Source organism: Passer montanus, unplaced genomic scaffold (genome assembly GCF_014805655.1).
Source record: "Passer montanus isolate IOZ18808 unplaced genomic scaffold, ASM1480565v1 scaffold27, whole genome shotgun sequence".
NCBI lineage: Eukaryota > Metazoa > Chordata > Aves > Passeriformes > Passeridae > Passer > Passer montanus.
In genome coordinates this window covers 8,621,238-8,634,629 of record NW_024367372.1, presented here as the reverse complement: position 1 = coordinate 8,634,629, position 13,392 = coordinate 8,621,238, and the positions used below count along the sequence as shown (strand labels likewise).

The 13,392-nt window shown below is 35.9% G+C and overlaps 1 protein-coding gene across 6 annotated transcripts in view; it reads right to left on the bottom strand.

Moving 5' to 3' along the window:
• The window catches only part of DICER1 (dicer 1, ribonuclease III), a 66,472-nt gene that overhangs the window by 41,794 nt on the left and 11,286 nt on the right, over window positions 1–13,392 (bottom strand). For 5 of the 6 annotated variants that reach the window (XM_039712486.1, XM_039712490.1, XM_039712488.1 and 2 more), the window contains exons 2-3: window positions 7,014–7,079; window positions 6,016–6,116 (exon numbers count right to left, since the gene is read on the bottom strand). The exons of the other annotated variant lie outside the window; for it this stretch is intronic. The gene's annotated coding sequence lies outside the window, so the exon portion shown is untranslated. The remainder of the gene's footprint in view (window positions 1–6,015; window positions 6,117–7,013; window positions 7,080–13,392) is intronic. 6 annotated transcript variants of the gene reach the window in all.

Below are 13,392 nucleotides of genomic sequence, written 5' to 3'. Positions count from 1 at the left end.
TAAATATTACAATCTGGACCATGTCTAGACACTGATATTAAACTAGTATTAAATAATTATAGGAAGCTCTGAAAAAAGAGATTAAACCAATGATCTCACTTTCCAACTCCGGTATATATTGTAAAATAAAGGCAATATATTGAACTACATGATCACTCCTCCTGCAGAGTCAGAAATAATTTCACTTTACAGTAAGTGGTCAGATAAAGCTTTGTCTCAATTCGTTTAAGTGGCAGGGGAAGCCCTGAAGGACAGTGTGGTTAAGCTGAAATAACATTACACACACAGCTCCATTGTAAAAACATACTTATCTTTTGTAGACAAACATTCAGTAGTAAATGCTACTTAGCGAACAAGAATTAATGTAACTTCTTGAGTTTAGGATCAGCAATAAATGTACTTCCCCCTCCATAAAAAAGTCCCTCTTTAATATATAAACTGTGTCAATATCGCTGGAATGTTGTCCAATATTTTTATTTAGGTGCTACCAAAGCTATCATATTGAGAAGACTCCAGAAAGAAAAGATGTCTTAAGACCTTAAAAAAAACTCAAAAAGGAACAAGTGTGCATTTCCACAGCATATAGTAATGAACATGCCTGACATTTTGTTTTTACAGTTGCTTTAGGATCTCCTAACACTCAGCAACCTTCTCATTTACTTTTCTGTAATGTAAGTTACCATTGAAGCGCTTTAGGATCTCCTAACACTCAGCAACCTTCTCATTTACTTTTCACTCCTGTAATGTAAGTTACCATTGAAGTCCAAGTATTTCAGATTACCTAAACAGATAAAATGGATCAATATTGCTTTATTTAGCTGTAAATAAATAACAACACTCTACACAAATCACAAAATCAGTATTATGTAATTATTCATTTCAGTTGTAATACAAAAAAAGGCTCCTGTAGATTCTTAAACCATTTCTATACATTTCCAAGAAAGCATGCAAGCACATGCAGGTTCTAACAATGCAACTATAGTAATAGTTTTATAGAGTGTTCTAATCTGGCACAACTAAAGATATTCATTCCCTCCTTGGAACTAGTGGCTGTAACTCCACTAGGACTCAAAAGCTTTGGTTTATAGGATACAGCTGGCAGGAAACATACAGACATCATAGAAGAATGGTTTAGGTGTTTTACAGCTGCATGCAGCAATCTGATCATCCTTGACATTCTGATCAACTGAGCATTCACACTTCAAATGTACTGGATGTTTATCAGTATGTGACTGACAGATTAAATCAGTCACATGGCAAGGACAATAAAGTGACACAGAGTCTTCCACATACAACATGAGAAAACTCTGGGCACCACTAACCTTAGAGAAGCTTTTGTATGAACTGACAGCTCAGGTGCAGGAAAACAGGGAAGAAGGGAGAAAAGCAAGGAAAGGTGTCATCCCCAACACCCCCTTCTCCAAGCTTACAGATGAAGCTCTCCTTTAATATATCTAGCTTCTCTTTCTGTATATTCCAGTGAGTGGAAGCACGAGTTGGTAACACAGACAAAAAAATCCTTAGAATCACAGAATGGTTTGGGTTTGAACGGACCTCTAAGATTGTACAGTTCAAATCCCCTGTTGTGTCTGAAGAACACAAAGGACTTTCACATGGCTGCAGTATTTCATTGAAACAGTCTCAATCATGCTTCTCTACTTGCACAGAGCAACTAGTGAAAAACAACTAATGTTTGCTTTGTTTAACATGAGACCTCACTGTCATAATAATTGCTAGAACGGACTAGAGAAAAAAATATCCAAACATTTTCCATAGTAAAAGCTGAAGCTGATTCCTCAAGCGTTCTTGTACATAAGCCCAGCCACTTCAGTTATTTATAAATCACTTTAGATGAGAAGCTCCTCCTCTTTGTTTACTGTTCCATCTGTCATGTGTTTCTTTTTCAAATGATAAATATAACTTTGGGAACATACAAAATAGCTAAATCACAACACCGGAAGGGAATTAAGGAGAGAAAAACCAACCTTATTTTAAAAGGCTGCTAATAAAAAACAAGTACAGGATCCGATATTACAAATAATTCACTTCTTTTGCTATGCATCTAATAATAGTGATACCAGTTTAGCTACCTTGCTGTAAGAAGAAAGAGGATTTAGGCTTACATATGGCTCCAGCTTGATCTGGAAAGGCTGTGAAACAACACATACTCTAAACTACAACTTTGGTTTCTGTGTACCACAACAGCATTGTGTGCCACTGCAATCATACCTGGGCTGAGCTTGCATGAGACACAACACATTTGAAAGAACATATAGGGAGAGAGAATTTAAGCAAAGTCAGGTAAAAAGAAAAAGCTATCCTCCCAGATCAATGTTTCTTTCTGCTATACTAAGGTTTCCTAGTCCTGGCCCTCATTTCTAGGATTTGTATTGGAAGTATATAACATCTGAAAAGATCAATGTCAACATTATTATGGGAGTAAGCCATAATAATGCAGTAATTGTGACATTCTAGAGTCTCTATTTCAATAGCAAGGAAAAATATCAAGTTTTTCAATAAAAGAAAAGCAGAACAGGATCATCTAGAAATAAAAACGGAAAGAACACATCTACTTGAAGAACAGATTTCAAATTGAAAACATTTGAGATGTAAGCACATATGTTCAGAATCTGTGGACAGAAAACTGAACATGAGCTAATGAAACTAGCTAACAGTGAAGTACAACAAAAAGCCAAACTAGTCTCGCTCAGCCAGTGCTGGGTAATAAAGATACTTGCTAAGATGTACCATCTTTGTCCACTGCATTATTTTGAAATTTAACAGAACAAGAAACTCTTAAGAACTTGCTGAAGCTGAATGTGGAGTGAGAAACACCTGAAATAAATCATACTTCCTATGACTCTAGACTTGTTACAGAAGCTGGATAAGGCTCAAGCTTATTTGTTCTACTCAAATAACAGTGAAAGTTCCAGTTTCATGGTCACCAGTCTTGAGAATTTTAAGAGCAGAATTCACAACCGAGTGTCCTTATTTTAATGTACATTTATGTGAACACATCATGAACTGCAGAGCTAAAATTAACCCCTTATTCCATAATTTAAAGAACTGTTTTTCAGAAAAATATACAATGTTGGAAATTAAGTCAACAACATACAACAGCATTTTTTCCAGTCTTCAATAAATCTGGAACTGTGGAGTAGGTTTTTCAGTCACATGACTATATCCAATTTGAAGCCATCATCCAGTGCACAAAAGGTTTAATTCAAGGTTTACTGCACTATGGAATACAAGCCAAACCAACCAGAGGCTTCACCTGGAATGAGACATCCTGGATCCAACTCCTGTTTGGAGGACAGTTTAAAACATTTATGGAATGGCACTGATGTACACAGAGAAGACAGCAGTATCCTGGGGATGCAACTTTCAAGTTTTTACCACCATTTGTGAGCATAGTTTGTGCTGTACTCACAAGTTAATGCAAAACTATAATCATCTTCAATTAACAACAAAAATTTCTTACTGCTATTTGCATTGTATTTAATCTGCTTTCTATACTGATTTGTAAATTTGTACCTAATATAATCCTTGTGATACAAACATTAGTTCTGATGCTTTAGGATTTAATCTTTGTCCTGGAGTATCTAAGTCATCCTCTAAAAGCACTCTCAGCATCAGCCAAAACAAGCTAGCCTCAAGAGGTAAAAATAATCCACTTACTCTAAATGAAATAAACCATAGTTTATAAAAAATATTAATAGAACCTTGCTGCTTGAAAATTCTCTTACATGAACACTTTAAGTGTCTGAATGTAGTTTCTTTATAGCACTTTCTATGTTCAAGTGCTACGTGAAATATTAACTTGCTGAATGATCTAACACAGACAATTCTCTACTCGGGTAAAGGAGGACCAAATAAAAAGAAAAAATGTAAAATATTAGGAATACAAAATACAGAGTAGAAAATGAATGTAAATGTTAATAAACAAAATGTAAAATGTCACTGAGAGTGTTCCATACCAACTTTCACTGTAAGCATTCACAGGCAAGAATTGATTTTGCATCAATTTAGGTGAACTTGCAGTATTTCTGTTGTCTGGTTTCTAAGCTTTCTTTTAAAAGAAGTGTAGTATTTAAAAGGATTTGATTTTTTCAGTGACAGCCCAGAAAAGCACACTACTACTTCAAGAAAAAGACACTTATTTTGTTAATATTACTCCTGCAACTTTAGTTCTCTTAGGAGAACTTAAAAATCCCAAACCAAACACCCTCAGTTTTATATGCCAAAAAAAAAAAGAAGTCCAAAACTCAAACATCAAACAACTGTCAATATTACCCAGTAAGATGAATCAGGAATCTCTTTTATGTAGTGCTCTCTTTAACACAGAACATAGCTTATGAGACATTCTTTCTCTCTCATCCTTCAAAGATCTTTATCCCATGCATTGCCTAACAGCCATTTTTACATTTGGTCTTAAAATATTCTTAAATGAAAGAAAAAGAATGTATTTCAGATGTGTTCCTTTCTAAGAAGTGAATGCACAGACGCTTACAAAGCTCAAATACAAGTATTCCTTTACGGACTATCTTCCCTGGTTTCCCTAGCACAATCAGAAATATACTTTGTGAATACTCATTTTGACTACAAGAATTCTATTTTTTCTATTCTTCTGATACATAACCAGTCAAACATTGTTCTTTAATAGCCTACCAAGGCATACCAGCACAACAACACAACAGCTGCTTTCTATTGTCCAGGAAAAGTTTCATTAGAGAGCTTATTAAACCAAAAGTTAAATTGAGGCTCTGCATTTGGATGAGCTGATCCTGAAGCAGTTCTACAAGCAGTACAACAGTTAACAGGTGAAATTCCTGGCAGACACCTCCTAAATGTCTGCTTGTAGGAGAGAAATGGAGTACAGCATGACACGTAGCAGACTCAGAAAACCCCTGAAGTCCTTCATGAAGTGTTCAGTATGACCAAACCTGGACTTGGGGCAAAAGTGTAATAAACACTCTGTGTTGCAATCAGTCCACCTCAACCCACAGAGACAGCAAGTCATCATTCTCATAGAAGTTGTGCTGCTGCACACTGAACAGTCAAATGCAAAAGGATTATGCCAATATTTATCAGCATAACACAGGCTGCAGGGCATTGACAAGTAAACAATACAGTGTAAAAACAAAACTCAGGTTTGCAGCACATCTCTAGTGATACCAGTACATGAGGCATTCAGAATGGGGATGTCTCTGCTTTAAAGAATACACACCTTCAGCCAGATTCTGGAACAAACTTTTGTTTTTCTTAAATTATGTGTACAAGGACAGTGCAACAATCCTAACTATGCAGTTGCTTAATCAACAATGTAGAATTGGTGCTATGCAGACTCCTTTCACCTCCATAACATATGACAAAAGATAAAACATGAAGTATATGGATATAAGATGCAAGGCAAGGTGAGCACAGCAGAACTAAATACATTTCTGCCTTCCCTATGTTATCAAAGCACATTTTTCAGCTATGTAGTTTTAATCAGATAGCCTCTTCCCCTATTTTTGCTGAACTCATATTTCAAACTGAAGCATACCATTGAAACTAAGACCTTAATTTACCTGTCATTTCTTTTCCCTACCATTTACTTTGTGTCTCCTATCTGGAATAACATATGAATTCAATTCTAATTCTAAGCCCTTCTGCCAACTCTTTTTTTTTTAAAGCTGATCATATTTCACCAACACAACCACATTTGAATAGAAGATCCACAAGAAAAGCACACACACATAAGATAGATTTCTAGAATAGATTTCTAATTATATTCAGCTTCATAACAAGTATCAGGGCAAAAATTTCATGATAAACATCTAAATTTCTATGAATAAAATGAAGTAGCTACTTTCATTTTTCTTTCCAAAGAAATTCAGTCAATTTCTATAAACTATAAACTCACATATGGAAGTTACTCTATGGTTCTGAAGCATCTTTAAATATAAAACAGGAGAACACGCTGCAGTGATACATGAAAACCTGCTTTTCCCATACCACAAAGCACAGTCTTACCGTTTTAATTTCCGCAGTCTCTGTGTTTATGCTTCCTGAACTGCATTTTGACATCATGATATCAGCTTGTAGAGTAATCACATAATTTGTAAGCCTTGACTCTTAAAAAAAAACAAGAACAAAAACCTATGAACTATAAAAATTATTTGAAAAGGGAACTACAACAGCAAGTTTAATTGTAGTAATTCAGTTGCTTAAAAACATTGTTGAGCCTACAACACAACTTGCTGACAAACCATTTAGGTTCACTCTGAACATGAATTATTTTAGTTTACTATCAGAACCTAAAATTTAAAAGATAATTCAATTTAAATGTGCACATACTTCTCCAGCCCTATTTCCAGGTTACTTTCATTAATTAGTAGTCCATGCAGGAAATGTGAGTAGAGTGCTTGATATAATTTTGCTAGGGTTTGTATAATTGCATTGCTTTTTCCATTCACATATTTGAGTGAAGACATTAAAAAAAATATCAGAGTTCAATCTTCTTTAAACTATTTCAACTTAAAACTGCAAGAAATACAGTCAACTCATGACAAACCAACACCCATTTCTCTCGACATACACCAGTCCTCTTAGTAAAAGAAAAAATACTGTCCACTTAAGATGGTGATTTAACCATAAAAGTAAAATTCAGGGATATACAAATTCATGACAGCAAATTTTAGCTATATTAGCCAAATACATGTATTATATATTTATACTGAATATATTGTAAATATACACACATATGTAAAACTACAACTTAAAGTAAAAATACCATATTTCAGCAGATCTAGAGTGTTCTTAAACTATAAAATAAAAAATTTTCACAATACATACACCTACAAGTGTGAGTTTTGCCAGACCTAAAAAGAGACTGTGAAGTCCAATTTTTTTAAATCAATACTGAAAACTTAACCACAAAATGGATCTTGATGAAAATTTCTCCTCCAATCAATTCCATAAAGTTAACAAAGAGGACACTCCCAAGATTAGTTCAGTATGTTCATTTTTACCTCAAACGCTGATGCTGAGCTTTTCCAGAGTCTCCAATCCTGTAATTTTGTTTCACCCTAGGTAACCTAAAAGGTAACACAAACAGAGAGCATTTTACCATGAACTGCCATTAAAATCAACTGTGCCATGTGGTAGTCTGCTTTCTTGCATTTTAAAATTTAGCTCTGAAGCAAGAGCACATGGTCCCTCAAAATCTAACTATCACATGCCCCTTTTTGGCTAAGGATGCAGTCAGTGTCTGAAAGATCAGCCTTAAGTGCTCGGGAGATATTTACATGTTTTGTTTTATCTGCTGAAGTAATGGCTAGCTAAGCCAAACTAGATTCACATCTTTTCTCCCCTGTGCTTCATGCATGTTTCACCTAACAGAGTAGGGAAATCCAGAATAAAATTATTATTCAACACATTTAGGAGAGATGTGTGTTTTTCCAGAAAACAAAGTAAACAGTTATAATTTTATTTTACAGGAATACAAAAGGAATGCAGCACAGAAAATCTGATGGATACTGCATTCATGTACAAAACAGACTGACAAAAAATTCTCTGGGCTACATCTAAAATTTGTGTTTGCAGCATACATAAATATATCCGCAAATTGCTTCTAAGATGTAGTAAGTAGAACTTAGATTTATTACAGCATGTTGCTGTTATGTCTCAGTTATTCATTTATTCACTGCCTCTAAACATGAACCAGTATATTCCATTGAACCAGAAAATAACCTAACAACAGAAAACTGCCACATTCACGATAAAAATATAGAAATATACTCCTGTCTCTATATATTTACAAGAAAAGCTGAAGGGAACAATGCAACATTTGGATACCCCAGCAAAAAGCAAACACAAACAGAAAGAAAGGTTCAACCCTTGTCAGTAAAGCTACTGCCGCATTTGTGGCTTAACAGAGCAAATTTACTTTACTGCCAAATCGCAGATGGCAAACACAAAGCACAGAGACCAGCAGGTAAGATCTGAGAACCAAAGAAAAATTAATTCTCCACCAGCACAACCGCTTCCTTCGGCACACGGAAGCCAGAGACCGGGGCGAGAATCAATCGCTCGGCGGGCAGGAATTACAGTGGGCTGTTTGAATGCCAACCTGAAACCAGACAGGCCACATTCCCGAGATGCAGTCAAGGTCTAGCACAAAACAGCAGCGTCGATGCCATTAGCATCTAAAAGGCGCTGTGCACCCACTCGGACAAAGGCGGGCGCGATCCCTCCCCGGGGCCAGGGCACCGGCCCCTGGCACAGCGGCACCGCCCGCGCTGCCCGGCGCTCAGCAGCCCCCACGCTGCAGCCACAGCCGCCAAAATTCTTTATACCACATGAAAAAAAAAAATATTTTGCTCTATAGTTTCTGAAGATCTTGTTAAAAAACAAGAAAAAACACAAAAAGGAAAAATTAGCGACATTTTAGAAATCTAATTTTTAGGAACGTCAATGTCTTCTATGAAACAGCAAGGCTCCCCCTTTTTTTAAACGTCATCTTTTCTTTTTAAGAGCTCAACATTCACGTATTTTATCAACAGGTAGAAGGAAAGAGTTCTAAAGTAAGCAGACACTCCTCCGAAACACACCACAAACACAACAAATACTCAAAGATTAGCATTAAAAAAAATCAGCTCCTATAAAGACATCAAGAGAAGCATCCAAAAGTGACACAGCAGGCACTTCTGCAAATCTCCAGTGCTCTAGAAATCTGCAAGCAACCACAAGCTACTTCTGCAAATCTCAGCCAAAATCTTCAAGTACAATCTATTTGCTACTGAAACACTACTAACACAAAAACCAAGTATCCAAACAGATTAGTGAATACAGAATATATCAACAAGTTTTATTTTTAGTTCATGGGTTTGTAATTCAGTCCTTGAAAATAATCAAATTCATATGATACCTGACATGCTATTAAAAAAGGATGGTCAGGAAAAGGTTAACTGAAATTTACAGTACAACACTTGCTGTCACAGCCTAAGCAACAGGCTGAACCTGAAAGACTATCAATGATCTTGCTCTTCAACATCTTTGACGATTTGAAATTAAACAGCTAGTCCCTAGAGCAATTAAATCATCATTCAAACTGTGAATAACTTGAAAATGAAGTTATTTTGTAGTAAGTGCTATGCAATTACTCTTACAATCACATGACTGACTTAGTGAATAATCTTTAGGCAAGTAAAATTTGATTCCAGCACGAACGAACGAACGAACGAACGAAGTCCTGGATGATCTTTAGGGGGTAAGGTAAAAACTGCATTTATGATTGGGAAGAAAAGGTACGTCTGGGCATCCTGCCTCTATGATCACAGCTGGTTGCAGATGCTAAGGGCAGGGGGAAGGGGTGACTACAGAACAGGACTTAGCCTTTTCTTCTTTTTGTTACTCCAGCAACTTAATATTTCAACTATTTTTCTTTCGTTTATTACGGTACAAACAATACAGTTACACCAGAAACCATAGTACAAACTCCCTACTGCCTCAGACTAATCTGAGAGCAAAATACTCTTTGACATTCAAGGACCTAAGCCTTCAAAAAAAATTACACTCAGGACACACACCTCCCTTAATATAAAAATATCTGAACCACACAAACACTCTGAAACACATTTATAATTTTTAACAGCAATTAGAATTAAATTATGCCACATATTTCAGGGTTTTTTTACTGCATAGGAAAATTGCAGGTCCATGTGTAGATTCTAATTTATGGGTAACTATAATATCAGTATCACAGGTAGGGATAATTAACCATATCTGTGCATTTATTTATCATTTGGTCATTTACTTGGCTATGAAATTATTTACTTGTAATGATTTAGTTAATTTAAAGGTTATGTTCAAGCTTTTCAGGCACTTATGGCTTTCTACAGGAAGGCAATTAAGCAGACATTAGAGCAGGGCTTTCTCTCTTCCCCAATTTGGGGGCAAGCTGTGAGGCAAGTACAGTTCCAAAGCATTAATTATTCTTGCTTTGGATAAGTAAAAGCAGCAGCTGCCCTCTGAATATAACCCCATGTGGAGACTTCAATCCCATTATTTGCATAAACATAAACCCTTTCTCTGCATGGGGCTGAAAGTCAAGCTCCTCAAAACATGGGTATTCAACAGCTCAGTTGTCACTGTGCCACAACATCCAAAATTACTAAGTTCCCTACATTACAAAAGGCTTTCTCTGAAGTCAGTAATTGTGTGATGCAAGGCCAGCAGACACTTGGATTGTAAATCAAGCTCTAGAACTTCTACCAAATCTAAAATGAGTTCACATCTACTGCAGTCAGCCATATCAAGAACCAGCATTCAAATTCTAGCCCAAATTTCAAAAAAAAACCCCAACAACAAAACAAAAAATTATTCATCATCAATGGTGAATCAAACCAACTCTTTCTAGTGCAACCTTAAAATGTGTACTATATGTTGGTTAACACATTATTTACTCCAGATTTTATGCTTTTTTGTTTTTACTTTCATCCTAAAAAAGACTTCTCACCAGTTACACTACTTGTCTTCACGTGGCCTTTCCCTGAAAGGAACTTGTGGGCACACTACTGGAATTTTCTTTAATGTGAAGCTGAGATGAAGTCAGTATTAAATTCATAAAATATGCAGTACAAAGAAACTTTCTTCCTCTCAAATTCAGAAGACATTCAAAGCTCCTCAGCTGTCAGAGAATTCACCAGAGGAGAGAAAAAAACCCCACAACAACCAAAAATCATACTTGATTTTATTTTATTGAAGAAAAATCTGTGAATAACTTCCAAGACATTTCTATAAGTCCACTAGGTTGTTCTTTTTTGTTTCGTTTTTTGTTTGCCTGTTGTTTGGTTTGTCTTCGTTTTTCTTCTGGAATATGTAAGAATACATAAAGGTGAAGGTGCTACCCAGGCTGAGTCAACACCCCTGCAGGAGTTCAACAAAATGTGTAGATGTGGCACTTAGGGACATGGTTTTGTGTGGACTGGACAGTCTTACACTGATAGCTGATTTTAGGGGTCTTTTCCCTAAATTATATGGAATTCTACAATCCTATGAAAATGCTCTGTGGCAAACCAAGAGTGTTGCAAAGCCTCTCACACAAGATATGAGCAGCAAAAATGTACATCATGTAAAATGATCTGACTTAATTCCAAAATGGAGAAGATACAGTTATTTCCCTTCTCTATGTAAACACATGCGCTTAGACTAGAACATGAGCATTCCTTCACACACTTTACAGTTAAACTAACATAAAACTTCAGCAGCTCTTACCAATTAAGAACTTTTATCTTTTAATGCAATCTTTATTTCTCAATATTGTCCAACAAAGAAAACATTTGCACACTGTTTGGAGTTCAACAGTGGTGGAAGCCATAAATATTACATTTTACGAGTATAATGCTTCAAGCCTCATGTAGCAATTTTCTGTCCCAGGTTATCTGTAGCACTGTTGACCTTCCAAAACAACTGACACAATACTGAAACTGAATCAAAAATATTCAACAATTTACTTGGCCAAAGGTAGTGACAGAAGAGCTGAAGTCCTTATTTAAGGTGAAGTAGTAAAAAATACCTCTGAGATAAGACATGTTTGTTCTGTGTACTGTCAGTCCTGAGGTACTGGTGGGAAAAACTGGAACAATTTGTACAGACTTGAGGACTTCCTCTTGTGCGAAGTAAATCCAAAGGTTTTTATCTTCAATTAAAGCTTCTTTTTTAAATAAATGCCTTAAATCAAATTCTTAGGTTTAGGAGTAAATATGGAATCCAAACTGAATTTTAAAAATAAAAATACTTAAGATCCACAAAATGCAATGTGGACAGCTTCTTTTCCCCAATGTGTGGGGTCATAGGCATCTAAATATTGACTGAGAAGCTTTACATTTTCTTTCCTTCTTTGAAAGCTTTTCGTATTATGATCAACCATGACAGCTGGAAGAAGGTCAAACATATTTCACTGCTAACAGAGGAGGTGGTTTAACCAGTTAGCTCATAAAGGTCCCTTAGCTTCAATCCTGGTGCAACAAACACCACTAAACCTTGCAGTGCAGAGATCCAGTCAGAAAACAGACCCATTCCTGAGTCAGCCATCAATCTTGCACAGTAGAACAAATTCAATATGAAAAAGAATAAATTGAGATAAAAAAGGCATCCTTGAGAGAGTTCTCTGAATGCACATTGATAGGTATCTTTCCCTTATGCCAAATGTAGATTACAGTTGAGTGCAGTATTAATCCAATTTTCCACATTATGTGTGATCATAACGTATAGCGATGGATACTCTTAACTACGTGGGTTAAAAAATATATATAAGTTGTTCCTCCTCGTTGAATGCTAACAAAAGCTTTAAAACATGAAATAAGCTGCTTTGATAAAACAATCATTAAAAAAAAAAAAAAAGGTGGGGAGGCGTGGAAGTGGAGGTAACTTTTTACCTTTCATTTTCCAGAACGGAGCGAGAGCTACTCCTGCACATATATAAAAGCATTCCCAGATATGCAAATGACAGGACTGTTCCAGACTTTTAAGAAGTTGTAAATACTGGATATAGTATTTACTGAATACTAATTTAGTGATTATAGAGACAATTTAGAAGGAAAGAGAAATGAAATTATTGTTAATTTCATTTTTTATATTATTATCTAAAACTACTCAGGCCTGAGAAATAATGTTTTAAAGGAGTTAAATCCCTGTAAATGGTGCAGCTGAGGGTTTCTGACACTATGTTGGGTTCTGGAGGCAATATAACTTAGTTAACATAGTACTAAACCTGTCAATTAACTCTTCTGCTAAGCACAACTCAGAATTAATATATTCCTAAATTCCTTTCAATTCCAGTCCCTGTTTGTATTATTAACACAATATTACATTAAAAAAGACACACATATGTACATGACCCTAGCATCAGCTGAAGAGAGTTCTTTTCCTCTGTAATATTAACAGACAGTCCTGTAATTCAGTCAGTTGTGAACTGCATTTTCAGAGCAGAACATGAATATACAAGTTTGAGTAGAGACTCCTGTCTAAAAACAACACTGCAGATTTTGCTTTATTCAGGATTACTGGCTCCACAAATCCTGGTTATCAAAAAACAGAAAATACAAAGTGAAAGAAAGAATTCCTTCCTGTTCTTACCACATTAGTTGTAGTTTGCATTGATGTTGCCAAACCACCAATTATTATGCCTGATATCATCTAATTAGATGAAGTACAGTGGGTTGATTGCAGCAACATTAAGTAGCCAATATCAAGCAACTATGAGCAAAAACTCTGAGGTGTTTTCCTAATTCAATACTTCTCAATTTTCAGAAAAAAATGGAGCCAAATTCTGTGAGGCTGACTGGCAGCTGCACTGGCAGAGCCTGGACTACCTCCCCTTTGTGATGCTGCTGTGCTCAGCTTCTA